Raw genomic sequence first — 15,707 nt, 5'->3', positions numbered from 1 at the left:
CAAACCCATTTCTGTTCTTTAAATATCAGAAAGCAAACTTACTGTTGATGGCACTGAACTTGCACTTGGAAATGTTTATGGTACTTTTCTGAACTGTGAATTACATTAAAACTCATGCCAAACCAATTTGCCTGTGCTTTCAAAAACATTTATACAAATCCGTCAGCTTCAGTCAGGTTGAATTGAAGACCCAGATGCAGAAGTAAAGGTGATTTTTTACTTGTATATCTTGAGCATTACAGGTAACCACTGAATTTGTGAAACTAAAATAACAAAAACTAATATGTACTAAGCTAGTACATAGTCAATACATATTAGATCACTTTAAAGACACAGATGCAAATGCTGTAAATAAAGGTGAACAAAGTCCTTGAAATCAGAAGCTGCCACTGCTCAATGACTTCTGCCCCATCTGGTAGGATTTCAAAATGTTCCAGATCTGAAAACAGAAATATTGGTATATGTCACATCCTTGAACTTACTGTAAACTATGAACAAGTGCTCACAAATTAAGCTAAAAAAATATTTTTTATGTGGTAATCATAGACTGTGGAGGCAATATATGACAACAACGAAGTAAGATTTGCAGACTCACTCCCAATATTTATAATGAACAACAAACTCACAGAACACTTAGCTGAATGGGGACAGGACACGCCATTCAACTATTGCACATGCCCTGTTTATGCGGGCAATAAGCAAAAACAAATGTGGTGTATTTAAAGTAATGTAGAATAAATATTTCTTGTATTTTTGTGTTTTCAGTGAAACAGTGTAAGCTCATATCTACACCCTATTGAGGTAGTTATTAACAGTTAGGCCAAGGTCCAGTCAAACAATAGCCAGCCACTGGTGCCATATTGTTTTATTATGCAATCTGTATCCAACCAAAACCTGCTGATTTGAAGGCATAATGCAACTACTTTCCGTGTGTGACTTATCAAAAGATGCTAATGATAAATTATTTTGATAGTTATTGCACAGATGTGCCCTGGACTGCTCAAAATAAAAGGCCACTCTAAATGTCTGAAATGCATTCATGTTTGTTCAGTATATGGTAACGATGTCTGGAATATACAACCAGTAGGTTGCTCCAATTAAATGTATGAAAAATGTCAAAGTACCATGGAATCAGTGCTGAAGTGATGCTTCTGAGTGTCGACTGCACAGACGAGAATTGAAGTTAGGAGTCCAGAGCCCTCTCCAGCACCCAGCCTGTCTGGATTACCTACAGGGAAACTTTGCATAGACAAGAAGTGTTCGTTCAAATTTGTGTTTAACAAATAAATGGCATCAATAAGAGTTTCAAACGTCAGTTATAACTATCGCTTGTTATCACAGCTCCATGTTCAAAGTATACGGTCAATGGTTCATAGCGGTTCACAATTTTGCCTCAGCTAGCCGACAACAAGCCTTTTAATGCTTCGGCTCTTAAACGTGACAACCCAAAGACTGTATAAATTGTCAATGGACTAAGCATTCCCACAGAGCGTATTTACAAAAGTTTTTTTGACGAGAACATGCTTTGTTGCCCCAGTATGTTTGTGAACTAACGTTAACTTTAGAGCTGTCTGTTCATTGACTCACACCTGGCTAGTATGACCAACGTTAAGCTAACTCATAACGGGAGCACAATGGTTTTCACTAACGTTAACTTTATGTATGTGTGCTTCTGCCATTCGGTCATCATTTTCGACATTAACTTATTTGAGGCGATATGACGCTAACGTAGCCTAACGTTAGTGCCCACTCGATGCTAAATAATGCTAACATCTAGTGCTACGTGAAATAGTAGTGGAATGAATATCACTTACCTGAAAAAACTGGAACGAAGTATTCTGAAAGTGTCGGTTAGTAGGCTTCAATTAATAGCTTAGCAAACCATTTTATGTCAGCTTTTTGAATAAAGATGTTCAGAAAGGATGTGGTAACTTTGTGTATAATCATGGCTGAGACGTCAAAGTTTCAGGGTTTCCACTCAGCTGGCAACGTCTGCTGCTGTATGCCTCGACGTCAGCCGTCAATCAAGCCGACCACGCCCATAATTATTCATATATTTTATATCTAAATGTGATCTAAACTAATGAGTTAGAAAAAAATTCACCCCCCTCACAGTTGTCAGGCACTGGGAAACTACCGAAAAGTACAATAAAAGTCCATGGGACCAGGCTTTAAAAACATGTATTTACGCTGTGAAAACGGACATTTTAACATGGGAGTCTATGGACATTTGCTCGCTTTTGGGACCAGTCCCTAGCGGATTTTCGATGTATTGCAGTTTTTCGAACTTCCGGGTAGGCTTCATTGTTCAGATTAGAATGTTGCCGCTTGGTTTGGACGCCGGATCAGGTGCATTATGCAGATCCGTGCCGGACGTTGTGGTAGGTGTGGCCCAGTTCCGTCCCAGTGTATGTTTGCCATCTGGGAGGTGACTGTTAGCTCTGAAGAGGTGGTTTGGGCAAGGTCGTTTGGTTTTAGAGCTGTCCTGCTATGTGGAAAAGGTTTATGGTTATAGCCTTCCCACATAGTCCTTTTTTGTTAAGAGTTGGGAAAGGGGTTTTGTATTGTCCACATCACTGGTTGCATAAGCCAAGATCAACTGACATATGATAATAATCAAAAAATGGTTAATATTTGAAATAACGGCGACACTGAAAAAGACTGACTCTGACTGACTTAAAACGTTTTGGATTCCTACTTTATATTTAACAATCTAGATGATGGGGATATTGATGGTTTCAGAAGATCTCTGGGGATATTTAGTTTCTACCTGTCAAATGGTTTGAAGAATCACATGGTATAAGGCAGCAATTGTTGTTAGCACTGTGGGGTTATTTGATGGAAAGTGGTGCTAAGCTGCTTGGCCCTAGAGTATCATTTGCTATTTGCATAGCTATATTATAATTTAGATAATACTGTTATAATTAAGTGGTTATAGGGTTATATGGGGTGTTAGTTAATTTGCTGTTGGGGTTTTATGGGGGCTCAGTACAGAGGGAACTGAGTAGTGACTCCCTTAGCAAAATTAGTTTGTGAAATGTACTGTGGGTCTATTTATTTCTAACTAAGAATAGCTTAAACTTTTTGTGTAAAAATCATAGAAATGGTAAATTGATTTGTACTTGGTATACATAAGGGTTTTGAGTATATCTAGCCTACACTTATACTTAGATTTATACTTAGAGACTGTATATGTAGTATAGTATATGTATACTGAAGGAAAGGTTTAAGGATACTTATTTACCTATAGCTAGAGGTTGGATAGATAGATGGATGCTTTATTGATCCCAAAGGGGAAATTCAAGAATGAATGTTGAATGTTGAGAGGAGGTATGATAAGGTATGATAAAGTTAATTTCATAAAATTCATTAGTAAATTTTAATATTACACTTTTGATAAAGTAACAGTGCTAAAGGATATTAAAATACATGGAGACAACTGGGGAATTATACTTCAATGGCTTAAGTGATAAATTAACTGGAAGTATGTTTTGGTAGTGAGGAATGGCATAATATATTAGACCATTCACTGTGGAATGCAGCATATGGACAGTAAGAGCCTCAAAGTTATAGAATTATATAAGATAATTACTCTAGTAATGTTTAGAGAAACTGGGTAATCTGATAAAAGGTAAAGGGAATGCAATAGTCAACCTAAGTATGGAAATTTGATAGTCACCTATAAGGTAATAAGTAGTGTTACAAGTAAAAGGGATCAGTTGGTAAACAGTACAATGAAAAAGTGTTGCAGAAAAGTGGTTGAGAGAATGAGGAAATATACAGATTTATGGCCTATACAAGAATTAATGGATTTAGCACTGTTACAAAGGTCAGGGATTACATGAAAATTGACACAATAGTAGAGCTATAAGAAGAATAGGTCAGTCATAGTGGAAATAGTAGGAGAAAGAGGTATTTAAAAGGCTCAAAAACATCTTGACATCTTGATAGATTAAAACAATAGGAGATAAGAGGCAGAAGTAAGGAGATGACTTGGGAGTGAGTGACCATAACTGTAGGAATAATAATAGATGCAGATGTTATAGGAAGATATAAGGGATAAAATGTACAGTTAATGGTAAATTACAAAAGGGCAAGGTAAAGTAGATGATAGATAGAGAGTAATCTAGTAAATACTACAATCTGCCTGCAGCATGATTTCCTCATCCCCTCCAGCTAAACAGTAAATGTAATGCTGCCTCTTATATCTAAGGGGGGAAAGGCTCATTACCAGCCGTGTGAGGACATAGTAAAAGTGTGGCCTGAGGGAGCCTCCGATGCTCTTCAAGACTGCTTTGACACAACAGACTGGGAAATGTTCAAGCAGGCAGCCACTTACAACAACCGGACATACATAGAGGAGTATACAGACACTGTAACCTCTTACATCACCAAGTGCATCGATGATGTGACCCACACAAAAGACATCATCACTCGGGCTAACTGGAAGCCATGGCTGACAGGGGATGTCCTCAGGCTGCTGAGGGCCAGAGACAAAGCCTACAGAGCTGGGGATGAAGCTGGCATGAAAACAGCGAGAGCCAACCTGTCCCGTGGCATCAAGGAAGCAAAAAAGGAATACACTCACAAGATAACCACCCACTTCAAAGACAGCAGGAACTCACAAAGCCTATGGCAGGGCATTCAGGCCCTCACGGGACTACAAGCCCGCCAAGCCACAGAGCTGTGAGAGCAACATCCCTCTGCTCAACAACCTGAACCGCTTCTTTGCTCGCTTTGAAGCACAAAACAGCACCTGCCCACAGAAGACCCATCCCCTCTCTACATGAGCAGCCCCTGTGCCTCTCTGCCGACAGCGTGAAGAGGACACTTGCTGCTATCAACACCGTAAGGCAACAGGTCCAGACAACATCCCAGGTCGTGGCGCTGAAGGACTGCTTGCAGGGGGAGCTTAAGGATGTCTTCACAGACATCTTTAACACTTCCCTGAAGCAAGCCATCGTCCCCATCATGTTTCAAAGCTGCCACCATCATACCTGTGCCGAAGAAAACTGCTCCATCCTGCTTCAATGACTACCGCCCTGTGGCACTGACACCCATCATCATGAAGTGCTTTGAGCGGCTTGTCATGTCACATATCAAAGCCATTCTCCCCCACCTGGACCCCTTCCAGTTTGCATACCGAGCCAAGCGGTCTACAGAGGATGCAATCTGCTCTGCCCTCCACCCAGCCCTCACCCACCTGGAAAAAGAGACTCATATGTGAGATTGCTGTTTATAGACTTCAGTTCTGCATTCAACACCATAATACCACAACAACTCATCTGCAAACTTGACAAACTAGGACTCAGTACCTACCTCTGCAACTGGCTACTGGACTTCCTCTGTCAGAGGCCCCAAGTAGTACGTGTTGGCAACAATACCTCAAGCAGCATCACACTGAGCACAGGGGCCCCCAAGGCTGCGTGCTCAGTCCGCTGCTCTTCACCCTGCTGACGATGACTGCACTGCAACCTACAGCAACAATCACATAGTGAAATTTGCTGACGACACAAACTCTGGTGGGTCTCATCACCAAGGGCGACGAGACTCAATACAGGTTGGAGGTCCACCATCTGACCATCGCGGGTGCAGGGACAACAACCTCCTGCTGAACGTCCAGCAAGACCAAAGAGATTGTTGTTGACTTCCGGAGAGGTCACACCCAACACCTGCCACTGACCATCGACGGTGCTGTGGTGGAGAGAGCGAAGCAGCACCAAATTCCTGGGGGTGCACATCAGTGAAGACCTCTCCTGGACCACCAACACTGCATCACTGGCTTAAGAGAGCTCAGCGCCCGCCTGTACTTCCTCTCTAAAACTCAGGCGAGCAAGTGCTCCACCAGCCATCATGACCACATTCTACCGAGGCACCATTGAGAGCATCCTCTCCAGCTGTATCGCTGTGTGGGGCGGAAGCTGCACTGAATACAACAGGAAAGCCCTGCAGCATAGTGAACACAGCTGGAAGGATCATTGGTGCTTCACTCCCCTCCCTGAAGGACATTTACACCACCCACCTCACCCGCTAGCAGCACCAAAATTGTGAGTGATGCAAGTCACCCGGCCACAATCTGTTTGATCTACTGCCCTCTGGGAAGAGGTACAGAAGCCTGCGCCCCCAAGACTACCAGACTCACTAACAGCTTCATACACCAAGCTGTAAGGATGCTGAACTCTCTCCCTCCTCTCCCCCCTCCACCCTCAGCTACATAACATCCTGGACATTGGACCCACAATGGCCGCCTGCACTACTCCACCTGCACACTTGAACACTTGCACACTTGTACACTTTACAACTTGGTGTTGTTGTCCTGAAAACACAACACTTCTGCTGCTCTTACATAACTTACCCACTATGCCACTTTCTTTATTACTTAGGTCAAACAGTATTTTATAGTATTTTACAGTATTTGCACTAGTATTTTATTGACTGTCTATGCACAATTTCAACAAAATTTTGCTGCTCTTATTTTTTCACTATTATTATATGTGCCCTCTTATTTACTTATTTACTTACTTTTTTGTTTACTTGAATGTTATGTTTGTCTGTGGACTTAAAATTGGTCAAATATGTCTTGTCTTCACCGTGGGATAGTGAGAAACGTAATTTCGATCTCTTTGTATGTCTGGAACATGTGAAGAAATTGACAATAAAGCTGACTTTGACTTTGACTTTGACTTTGACTTTGACATGCTGATGTGCAGGGGTTAATCCAAGTACTCCCTGTCCTGACTGAGTTCTGAGCAATTTCAGCACAACAGTGCTGAGCGACAAACTGAAAAGAGATAAGGACTCTGAGGCCTTTGTTAAGGCAACAGTGGCAAGCTGGAGAGGAGAGGGAACTTGGAAGTGCAATGGAAGCGCTTGCAGCAACAAAAAGACAATACAGGCACCTACAGGTGACCTAAGGCTTCAGGTCTGGGGAAACCAGTAGCAGCACCATCCTCAACACTATGGCAGTAGGAGCAACCATCACAAGTGTTCCCAGACCTGTCAGTTTACTGGCCTATGGATACCTATTATAGTGGGCACAGTCAAGCCCATGGCAGCCACAATCTCCATGTCAGTGGGGGTGGAGACTCAGACAAGATGGGAATAACTAAGGCAGAGTGAGAGGAAATTACAGAGGAGGCATCATGTGAGCATAGACATCTGAAGCAAGACAATCATCAGTTTAATTTGACTGTCAAAGAAGTGGACAAAAGAAACAGGACAGGGAGAGGGAGGAGACACCCAGGCACTGAAGGATGAGCCCAACGAGCATGCCTTCCTCTTCCCTTGTGAAATAGCATAGTTTTAAGGAGGCCTAAAGAATTCTACAGGAGAAGGTGTATACCAATACTATGAAAGGGAGTTGATGAGGAAACCATGCTGAGGGACTATTTTATGGGTGAGCCCACCTGATACCCAACGATGCCCAGACTAGGTACAGATAAGGTAGTTAAGACATCTCAGGGTAAGTAGGTAAATACTTTGTTAAGCAAATTGATTGATCAAAATGATTTACTCTTATTCTTACCTTTATTATATTTTGATTGTTATTTTGAATAGAAGTGACTACTGTTTAATTCATTGTAAATGTATATTGTTTTAATCAAATTAAGTGACAAAGTGATAACACTGCTATTTTTAATGTCAAATGACACTCCATAAATTTTTCAGGATAGGTGGTGGTGTAAGTAGGTAAGACTAACTTGGCTATGTCCTAGGGACTGTTACATATTAAAATATTACCTCTAGATCATGGGAGTTCCCTAGTGGTCACTCACACTCAACAAGTCTAAGGAATAGAATGATTTAGCTTTAATGGGAAAAATAAAGTTTGTAGAAATATTGAAATGATGTAATATCTGCTTTACATGTAACTAATGTGAAGCCAAAAGATCTTACGTACTATACTATAACATTTGATAAAGAAAGCAATAGATAAAATAAAGAAAGCAGAGAAATAGGTTTGATAGAATAAGAAAATAGAACTAGGATTTACTAATAGTTTAGATAGCCTAGATAAAGTAGTATAGGGCTAGAAGAGGTAAGCTTAGTTTTTGAAGAATAAAACATTATAAAAGTCTATGACATGCAGAGACATTTGGAGTAAGGTATGTTGAAGAAATGATGAGATTACTGTATGTCCTAGAACAGCTAATTAATATAGCTTGCATAATAACCAGTCTTAAAGTGGTATTCCAAATTGACAATAAATAAAATAACAATGCTTATAGGGAAATGTGTTTAATCTCTATGCAAAAAGAGAACAGATGGAATTAGGATCATCATAAGTCATTGTCAGAAGATTAAAATGTTTTATTATTTCAGAAATAGAAAAGCTGGTGGAAAGATGTTGGTCTTCATGGAAGGAATGGAGGTCCACCAACTCTATTCTGTTAATCACAGTAACAAAGGGGGGCGAACCCCTGGTAGAATGTTAAATTGTATGATTTGTTACATTTGTTACCTTGTGTTACAGATTTTTATAATTTTTTACTGTCATTATTTGATTAATGTTTTATTTGAACGTCCCTTTGGAAAAAAGAGTCTGCTAAATCCCATAACTGTAACTCTAATGGTTAGTGGCATTTATATGATACTAACCAGATACTTTCCCAACAGATACTTGATATGGTGCTTTCCTTTGCGCATATTTGGGATCTATGCGCAAGAGGGGAGTAGTAAAGAGGAATATTTTTATTGAAGGATTTTTTGATTTTCATAGTTACAGGAAGTTATTGATGATAGTCTAACAGATGTCATGTGTATAGTCATAATATCAGGAAAGTGATAGTGTTGTCTAAACCATTAGGTCCCAGAAGGATCATGAAAACACTTAGTGATTGATTACATTGATATGATAAAAACTAGATGTACCGCAGAGCGGTACAAAATATGACCGCCGCCCAGTCCAGCACATTTTTTCCACAAAAAGAAATCACGCTGAAAGGCCTATATGATTCTGTCTCACTAAATTGCATTATCCACACTCAATTCTCACTGGTATCTGCTAGACAACAAGTACCAAAACATGATTTCATAGATTTCACATGTAAAATTCATTTTATACAACCCCACCTCCATCTTGCCTGTTCATAATTCTGAGAAATTCTTGATTGTTTGTGTTATGTTTATGTTATGTGTGTGAGTGTGTGTGTGTGTGTGTGTGTGTGTGTGTGTGCGTGCTTGTGTGTGTGCCTGCGTATGTGCCTGTGCATGCAAAAGTACATAAGTAGTAATTATCCTGAACTATCTGTCAAAATAAGCCCCGCCCCCTGAAACGTCATAAATCACGTCATAACCACGCCTCCTTTTTATGCAAATTAGCCACGTGGTTGTCACCACGTGTTGTTTGTTATTGTTATTGTTTTGTGAGTCATGTGACAGTCATGTGACTGGTGTCAAACCCCTGGGCAGCCATATTGGATGTAAAGTCATGTGACAGTCATGTGTCTGGTGTCAAACAATGCCACGCCCCCTTGGCATCCATATTGGATGTAGTGTCATGTGACAGTCATGTGACTGGTGTCAAACCCCTGGGCGGCCATATTGGCCCCAAACCCCCATGTGTGTTTTGTGGATAATGGGGAATCAGATAAACTTTGTAAGAGTTGTATATGTTTAGTGGTAAATGGGGCTAAATACAAAGTGTGCTGCTAGGATGGCCGAAAGTGGTTAAAGGCGTTGGACTTAAGAACCAATGGATGTTTGTATCCTCGTGGGTTCGACCCCCCTAGCAACTAGCAACTATATTTTTGATGTTAGCATGAATAAGGAAAAAATATATATACAGATGCTCATCCATATTGCGTTTTGGTTAAAACTGTAAAATCCAATTTAATGCCTGGTGATAACCATAGCTGTTTCATTCAACCCTTCAAGCCGGAAGACCAAAGAGCCCAAGGGATATCTTTTTGGGATTTGTTGGGCACGATTTGAAAATGGTTTGAACACCAGGCTAATTTTGCTGCTGCCATGACTTTCAAAGGGGGATCTTTTGAGGCCGAGGGTGGTAGTTGCGTGTTTATGATGTTGAGACACTTCAGACGGTCTACATATAAGGGCTACACAAGGATGGCCCACAATGCATCAGGGTTTGATAATATCATTTTACTGGAGCATTTCACCAAGCTAGGGGTTACGCCCAAAATAATCATGACTGGATGCAGATTAATTTTCATGTATGATGAGATCTTTAAACAGCGGTTCATTGACAGCTATTCGTTCATCCCCATGCGTTTGGCTAAGACAACTGCGGCCTTAAATCTGAACACCGGTGAAAAAGGGTACTTCCCACACAAATTTAACACAGCAGCGAACAACTACTATAGGGGCCCCTATCCAGATCGTGAGTACTATGGGTACGACACCATGTCCGATAAAGACAGAGCCGACTTTGACACATGGTATAGCGAGGCATCCAAAGGCGTATTTGATTTTCAGAAAGAGCTACGATCTTATGGGGTCCATGATGTTGTGCTACTGAGGGACGCGTGCATGAAATACCGCGAGACGTTCATGGGCTGTACTGGTGTAGACCCATTCACTCAGACTACATTAGCATCCTGCTGCATGGCTGTCTACAAGGCACGCTTCCTGCAACGAGACACAATAGCACTCACACACAACAATGCCTATGTTAACCAACATAAGGCATACTCCAACTCCTCTATCCAATGGTTGGAATATGTGAATGATAGTAGGGATATGGTTGTACAACATGCTTTGAAAGGTGGCGAGGTGCAAGTAGGTCAGTACTACCTCGACGGCTATTATGAAAAAAAATGGTGTCAAACATGCACTCGAATTTAATGGCTGTTTTCATCACGGCCATGATTGCCGCTACAATCCAGACCATATACACCCCCTGTTAAATATCCCTTACGGGGATGTGAGGAGACATTTTGATGATAAGGTGACATACCTCACCAAGACCAAAGGGTTTAGGGTCGAAGTGATGTGGGAATGTGAGTGGAACCAGGCTAAGCAGCGTGACCCTGATGTTAAGAGATTCATGGCCACATCATACACCCCGGCGTTTAAATCCTCGCGATTCTCTTAACGGTGGAAGAACAGATGCCTACAATCTTTACCGCAAAGCTGGTGAGGGTGAAAAATTCACTACGTTGATTTCACATCCCTATACCCGGCATGTCAGAGCAAGTGTGAGTACCCCATCCACAACCCCCAGATCATAGTGGGAGATTTTCAGCCACTTGAAAATTATTACGGGTTGATCAAAGCTACAGTCTCTCCCACCTAGGGGCTTACTACACCCCTGTGCTTCCATACGCTGCAACGGCAAATTGATGTTCCCCCCTCTGCAGGACTTGTGCTGTAGAAGAGAATCAGACCAGCCCCTGTGAGCACAGTGAGGATGAGCTCCATTTCGGGTGTTGGGTTAGTCTTGAGCTGATGAAGGCTATTGAAAAGGGCTACATTGTTACCAAGGTTGATGAGGTCTGGCATTTTTCTCAGAGATCCAACACATTGTTTTCAGACTATGTGAAGACATTTCTCCAATACAAGCAGGAAGCTAGCGGATACCCTGCCCACGCGGTGACTGATGAGGCTAAAGAGGCCTACATCGAGGACTATTATGAGAAGGAGGGGATTAGGCTGAATCCTGATAAGATCTGTTTGAACCCTGCCGTAAGGCAAATAAACAAGTTGTTGCTCAACAGCCTCTGGGGTCGCTTCTCTATGAGAGAGAATTTGCCCACCACCGAGATGGTGAAAGACCCCGAGCATTTTGCCAGATACATTTTTTTGGTTGTGAATATGATGTCACACACTTTTCATTTGTGTCTGATGATGTGGCCTTAGTCCAATGGCGTCATGCTGAGGGTTATTGTGTACAGACCCCAGACATAAATGTGTTTGTGGGTGCATTCACCACCGCTCATGCTCATGCCTTAAATTGTACGAGCTTATGGACAAATTGGGTGAGCGCCTTTTGTACACAGATACTGACAGTGCGGTTTATGTCTCAAAGGATGGCGATTGGGAGCAGCCCACTGGGAACCCTATTTAGGGATCTCACAAATGAGCTGGATGATGGTGACTACATCACAGAATTCTGTTCAGCCGGCCCGAAGACTTATGGCTATCGCACAGCCGTTGGGTAAAACCTGTATGAAGGCTAAAGGTATCCGCTTAATGCAGAGAATTCAAAACTGATCAGATTGGACACCCTCATTGGCCTTGTTGATCATTATGTGACTGACAGAGATAGTACCACGACACATACGGGCTCGAACTGATAATATTGTGCGTATCAAGAAACATCTCATTCTAAAAACAAAACTGGTGAGAAGAGGTTCAGGGTTGTTTACAACAAGAGGGTGCTACTACCCGACTACACAACTAGGCCATACGGATACTAAAAGGGTATATGTCTATCATGGATAAATATAACACTGGCTTAAAAGAGGCCCCTGTATCACGATTTCAGACTACAGCATCCATTTTCTTGTGTGATAAGCGGGCCTTCTAATTCTGGCAAGACATTTTTTGTAAAACAGTTGATAGCCAATATCGACACCCTTAGTAGTGATGCAATTGAAAATATAGTGTATATTTATGATTGTTGGCAACCACTTTATGACAATTGTTAAAGCTGAGAGATGTCAAATTTATTCAAGGAATACCTAACGCTCTAGATGATGATGAGTTATTACCCATATCAAAACTAACCTGCTAATTATTGATGATGTGATGAAAGATGCCAGCAATAATACAGAAATAGAGAAGGTGTTCACACAGTATGTACATCATCGTAATCTTAGTGCCATTTACATGGTTCAGAATCTGTTCTTTCAGGGGAAATCTAGCAGAACAATCAGTTTGAACACTAATTATCTAATTGTTTTCAAAACCCTAGAGATAACAACCAAATCAGTGTATTAGCGAGACAGATGTACCCGGTAACACAAAATTCTTTCTTGAATCTTTTAAAAATGCCACTGTGAAACCCTACGGATATTTGTTGATTGACTATAAACCAAAACCCCAGATTTGTACCGCCTCAGAACAGATTTGCTTTTGGAGCATCAGGCTGTCTATGTGCGAAGAAAACAAACTGAGACACAGATATGTCTGAGAGAATCGGTAGAAATTTGCCTCTTTTGAGGCGTTTACTTAAAGCTAAACCGCCCCAGAGACGTGTCATTTTACATTCTGCGTCAGATGAGTTAATCTTAGCTCTCTGCGAGGTGACACTGAATATTCTTTGTGGTACTATACCCTTAACAGCTATACAATATAAAAACTACGTAAAAATAAGATTTTGATAAAGTTACTGGCTGACAAGAAAATTGGCCCTCACGCACAAAGAGGCACTATTAATCAGAAAGGTGGATTTCTCCTGCCCCTCTTGAGTGTTGCTCTGCCGTTCATAACCAGTCTGTTTACATCAAGACAGAGTTAGAAGTAATGGAGTACGCTGAGAAAATGTATCTGGTACCACAAAGACAATTGGACCGTTTAAAAATGATATCAGAACTACCCCACTGCGCCAGTCTGTTGAAAAACGAGTTGGAAGTAGCTATGAAAAATGTTTTGAGTAAAACACACCTGACCCCTCATGAGAAGGCCCTGCATTATAATGTCATTATTACAGAGATATTTGGCCCTGGTTAAACAGGGGGACCTTTGAGACGAACACACTGACACTGAGTTTACCACTGCAGTCATCATCCGATGATGTGTCACAAAGTTTAGCAGTACAGGCTACGCCCCCACTTTTGAGAACAATCAGGTAGCCTCTGAGGTTTTAAAAATGTACCCCTGAGAAGCAAAAGGAATGCTGAGTATATATTAGCAAAGATGTACAACTCTCAAGGCATAGCATCGGGGCCGATTCTGGGTCTTTTTGTTTTTAACGGGCACAACCATTCCAGGCAATGCATGTGTTTGATCTGGTAAAAGTATCACCGGACCACAAGCTGTGAGCCATCGCAGGCGACTTCAAGGATGGCATGAATTTCTGAGGGCTATTGCTATGCTAAACATCCCTCTTTCTACAATACCAAATAGACTAGTTAAAAGATTCAATCACAGCACTGAAAAGAAATAGTACACCTACTCATACACCAGTTAGAGCGGAATCAGAATCCTGGTTTTCAACACCTCAATTAGATGCAACCGCATGGCTTGAATTTTAGAAAATCTTGTAATGATTACTATGCATTGCTTATGTCTAATGTTCACAGATGTTGTAATATTTTATAAATTGTAATTTTCTGCTTTGTTTTTCTTATGTTTATAATGTTTTATAAGGTTGTATGACTTTTGATACAGGTATGACTTATAATGTGTGTATTTCTATCCTTTTTGTTTTTCAATAAAAACACCAACTCTGAAATGTCATTTGACATGTTTATTTATTATGAATCCTTTTCAACACTTTTTTTAGGATACTTATCATTGATCTGTGCATGCTGCACACATGGAAAATGTTACACATGCATTTACAACCTTGTAATTTTTCCACAATTAATGACACCATATTATCATTTCTATTTTAAATTTTTCAAGAGTATTTAAGCATCACATCTTCATAGCATAACCCTTTCAACATATGATACAGAAAGAACACACAATGTTGGACCACATGTGATAGCGTAAAAGTTTGCACCTGCTGGTTTGAATATAACAGACGTTTACCCATGTTTTTCAAAATGTGTATATGCTTGGAGAAAATATATATCACTGTCTGGACCCGGTTCGAAGCTGTCAAGAAACACACATCACCTTCTTCAGTTATGCAATGAAGAACCAGTGTTCACTTGGTGGTTGGTCTGAATTATGTGTATTAATTATCACAGAGGCTTTGGTAGATGATACACGAATGTTTTAGGTAGCTGATCACAAGCCAATACCCCTACACCGTAAAAATAACACTACATCTTACTGCAGTAACACAGAGTATACTTTACTTTACTATAGGCTGACCAAGTGTTCTTACTAGAGTAACATTAGTAAATGTGCCGAACTTGCAAACAATGGGTCCAAAACTTGAGATACACTATAAGCTTCACAACTCAGACCTGAGTAAAACGGACTCCACGAATTACTGCAGCGCGCATAAAGCCAGGGGGAGATTCTGGATTCCACAGCCAACGGTTGGCAGTGTTACGGTGTAGCTGACTTTTGGGGATGGGAGTGTAACAGCTTCACCAGTGACTTACTCTGTCGGTAAGTTTACAGTATGTATTAATGTGTCAAATGTTTATGGTATAGGTTGAACTAACAGCATTTGTGCAAAACTGTACATTCGGTTTCATTAACAACTGGGGTAATGTTAAGTTCAACTTTGCTAAGTGGCGATATATCGCTAGCTGCTAACAGTTTGCAGCTAACTGATAGCAGCTATCGCGAGTTAAAACCAAAGATCTTTGTTAACACTGCCTCAGACCATGCTGAGGCAGAAACAAATATTCTAGGTATTCAAGCCCTTTGATATTTTTTGTTATCGAAGTTATGAGGAAGTGGTGGCGCCTGGGGTCTAAAAACTAGGCTGTATAAATTTGCCAATAGCAGTTGTCTTCATGAGCTCTCTTAATGAAGTTTAGTTCTAACGTTAGCCATTTCTCATGAAGAAACTTGCTAGCATGCTAAGTTGATTCAAAGCGTGTAAAGATTAAACTGTGTATGGTTTACGTCGATATTCCTACTGTATTGATAAAACAATTAGGATAATTGGACTCATA

The 15,707-nt window shown here is 40.8% G+C and overlaps 1 long non-coding RNA gene across 3 annotated transcripts in view; it reads right to left on the bottom strand.

The window, feature by feature from the left end:
• Positions 1 to 203: 203 nt before the first annotated feature.
• The window catches only part of LOC125296280, a 313,747-nt gene continuing 298,243 nt past the window's right edge, over positions 204 to 15,707 (bottom strand). For 2 of the 3 annotated variants that reach the window (XR_007193725.1, XR_007193726.1), the window contains 2 exons: positions 1,125 to 1,239; positions 204 to 439 (listed from right to left, as the gene is read on the bottom strand). This is a non-coding gene — a long non-coding RNA (uncharacterized LOC125296280). Of the gene's footprint in view, positions 440 to 1,124; positions 1,240 to 1,814; positions 1,991 to 15,707 lie in introns of those variants that run through there. The other variant, XR_007193724.1, reaches the window with a different exon arrangement.

This window comes from Alosa alosa, chromosome 6, assembly GCF_017589495.1.
Source record: "Alosa alosa isolate M-15738 ecotype Scorff River chromosome 6, AALO_Geno_1.1, whole genome shotgun sequence".
NCBI lineage: Eukaryota > Metazoa > Chordata > Actinopteri > Clupeiformes > Clupeidae > Alosa > Alosa alosa.
Note: the sequence above shows the minus strand (reverse complement) of the source record. Positions and strands in the feature narration are given on the sequence as shown.